Below are 3,713 nucleotides of genomic sequence, written 5' to 3'. Positions count from 1 at the left end.
CATTTTTTTTGCGCGAAAATTGCCGATGACTATGTGGATCTTTTATTGCTCTAAGCAATGATCTTGCGGAGTTTTGAATTATTATGGATCGCCTCGTCAATTACGCAAGAGAAAGACTCAAACTCATCAAGCGTGGGCATATGAGTGGGCTCTGTGTTTACGAACGCAAAAGAATGGCAACAGCAGCGATAGATCTAGTGCTTCCTAACTCGGAAAGCACACTCACCCTTGAAGGACTGAGATTGAGCGGAACGATTGACCTAACGTTTAGCCAAAGCGGACTATACCAGAGATCAAATTCATTCCATTCAGCCATATTGTTCGACTTTAGCAGACATATACGTTTTCTAAGCCGAAGACCGAAAATTGCAACCCAGTTGGAATACGAGGATATTTTATAGGAGCGCTCACCCTAGGCGATATAAAGCTCACGAATTCCACCTCCGATAATGCTGAAAGACTAATGTCGACAATGAAAACAGCCTGCGGCGTATCGATGGTGAAGAGATCGTAAAAAAAGTTCCACAAACCTGAGTATTGGTGGAGCAATGAGACCCCACAGCTCCGATGAGAATGTCGCCGCACGAGAAGAAGGCCACAAAGGCCGCTAGGAAATAAGAGCCATCGGCACGAACGCTTAATTTATGCAACGAAACATAAGGAGCTAAAAAATGCCATACAAAATAGCAAACGATATTGCTTTCTTAAGCTTTGTAATGACGCTGATAGTCAGCCAGAAGAGAGGAGGAGAGGCGGGCAAACAGCAAATAACCAAAGGCGACACGAAGCCGCAACCGCTTCAAAGCGGAGGAGTGGGCAAATGACACCGTCAGAATCACCTATCAACAAGCAACAACAGAAGCACGTACCCCCGTCCTGCTTCTGCAAAATCATGTTCCAGGATCCAAGACAGACACAGGAGGGAGGCGAGCAGCCTAGCTACTCGAAGACCCTCATAGGTATTGGGTTAAGAGTTGCTCTTGGACAACGCTCAGAGGAGCTCATTAGGCTTCGGAACCTCATCAAACCCATCAGGGACGAGGTTTTTTTAAGGTATTTAGTCGCTTTCATCGGCATTTTTTCGAGTGTATTTCAGGATGGAAGAACGAGAACATGGCTTGCAGTGCAGGCCCCACTGCTAGGAGTGTGCATATGATTGCCATAACTAATTTTAAGAGTACACACATAATAAAAATAGGTTTAAGCTTAACGAAAGTCTGGTGGGAAAGTATGAAAAATATAAGTTTGAATGAGGTCGTCAACAACAGCGAACAATCTTGGCCCTACAAGAGATATTTCGCCGCAACAATAAATGACATTTTGTGACAAAAAACATTCCCATTTAGCTTCAACAACAAAATGATGTTGGGCATTTTTCGAATGCCACTTCTATTTACGGCAAGTTTTAATTTTGTTGGCATTACAGTTTTCTTTTCTCTTTTATCTGCTAAACATACTGTTCGATATCATTGAATTCTTTTTTAATTGCAAAAGGGAGAACCGTACTATTCTAGTTTGTCAAACTGTTGACATATGCCTAGGTTTTCTGAGTCATTCACATAATCAATTACAGCGTTTTCTACACTTTTTTCAATACTGGTATCTTTATAAATAAATGCTTTCACTACTACCTACTTATTTATCTAATCAACCAATCAGGGAGCAATAATTCTTAAGTTTAGTAAGTTCAATTATTATACGCCTTGGGAGGCTGGCCGGGAGTTTTGCCTAAAACCTTATCGATTTTTATAGATTCTAAAATTCCAGACAACAATAAACAATAAATTGCATTATTATTCATTAGGAGTCATCGCAAACTAATATAACAAAAATGTCGATAAACTGACTCATTCATATCAAAATTCTGGGAATTAACTTTAAGGGTGGGCAATCTATATATTAATATGCTGAATTAAATTTTGTGTTCGGTCGTTTGGCGAATCCACATACTCAACTTTATCAACCACTCCGGTTCAGTCGAGGTATATGGAATCAAAATGGCACTTACTTTCTATTTATGTGGGCGTAAAATTTTTTCCCCCATCATTCTAACCTACATAACCTTGGCGATTCCATCGAACCGTAACCAAGAACACCATTGGAAAGGTGTTTTTCTGTAGATAAGGAGAGTGTTTATGGTTTCAAAATTGGTTGAAAATACAGCGAAAATCGTAATTTAAAAATTTCCATATTTCCCAAAATTGAGCGTACGACCCTTTTTTGTTAATATCCGCAATGTTTTACATGCTAAAATTTTTTTGTTAATTTTTTATCAAAATATGGCTTATATTTTAGCAAACTCCATTTAAATCTAAGAATGATACTGTGTACAAAAATTAAGAAAGCAAAGTTTCAGCTAAATCGCGAACTTTTTAATGTGCAAACTTAAAATCGCGTTGATTTTTGAGAAAAATTTTTCTGAAAATTTTTTTATATATGTAAAAATGCGTAGGACAACCAGAAAAAAAATTTTTTAGACATTTGAAGTTTGCACATTATTAAACTAAAATTTAATGGACTATAAAACTGAATTCTTTTTAGAAATTCGTATTAAAAAGTTCGCGATTTTGCTGAAACTTTGCAGGTTTTTCTTAAATATTGTACATTGTGTCATTCTTGAATTTGAATGGGATTTGCTAAAACATTTAGTTATCAAGTCATCGATATTAATCGAATCATCAAAGTGTATAGTTAGCGAAATTTATCGGGCTATTCCTGTTTATTGAATTATCGGAATGTATCGAGTTATTTAATCTGATCAATATTTATTGAGTTATCCAAATTAATCGAGGCATAGAAACTTAGCTATCGAAATTTACCGGTAGTTATCAAGGTATACAAATTTATTGGATTATCGAAATTTGTCAAGTTATTGAAATATATCAAGCTATCGATATTTTTCGAACTACCAATATTTGTGGTGTAATCGAAATTTATACAATTATCGAAGTTTATCTAGGCAAGGAAATTGATCGAGTTATCGTTATATATCGAGATCTTTCAACTTATCGAGTTATCGAAATTAGTCATTAGTTATCGACATTTTTTGGCTTATCGAATTGAAGTTTTTGGAATTTTCAAAGTACATATTTCGAACTTTCGACATTTCTGGGGTCACATTATTTATCGACTTATCACTTTTTACCTGAGTGTATGGAGCTATCGAGATTTGTCGATAGCTGCCAAAAATAATCGAGTTATATAAATTTTTATTTATCGAAAGTTAATCGACTCATCGATAATTATCGCAATATGCAAATTTTTTAGTTATCGACTGTTATCGAAATTTGTCGAGTTATTGAACATTTTCGAGTTATCAGAATTAAATATTTTTAAAATTCATCAGGTTATCGATATGCATCGAATTGTCCAACTTTATCGACTAAGTCGAATGTATGGAGTTATCTAATTTCATATTTTTTTTTTAATTTGTCGGGCTATCGAGAATTATGGCCTATCGAGATTAATTCAGACAACGAAATATACCGAGTTAACGAAGTTTGTTGATATCTGGCGAGGTTTACCGACTCATGTGGAAATTCATTGATAGGTATCATAAAGAAAGATTTCGAAACCTATTGTAACAAATCACCCATCCCTATTATTTGTACAACTGGCAGCTCTGTACACTCAACGTAGTTTGCCCACTTCTTCTTTGACATTTCTTTTGAGTGGCAGCACCACATTGTAATTTAATTCTTGTGAAATCATTT

The sequence above is a fragment of the Rhagoletis pomonella genome, unplaced genomic scaffold (genome assembly GCF_013731165.1).
Source record: "Rhagoletis pomonella isolate Grant_MI unplaced genomic scaffold, Rhpom_1.0 Rhpom_scaffold_00006, whole genome shotgun sequence".
NCBI classification, from domain to species: domain Eukaryota; kingdom Metazoa; phylum Arthropoda; class Insecta; order Diptera; family Tephritidae; genus Rhagoletis; species Rhagoletis pomonella.
Note: the sequence above shows the minus strand (reverse complement) of the source record.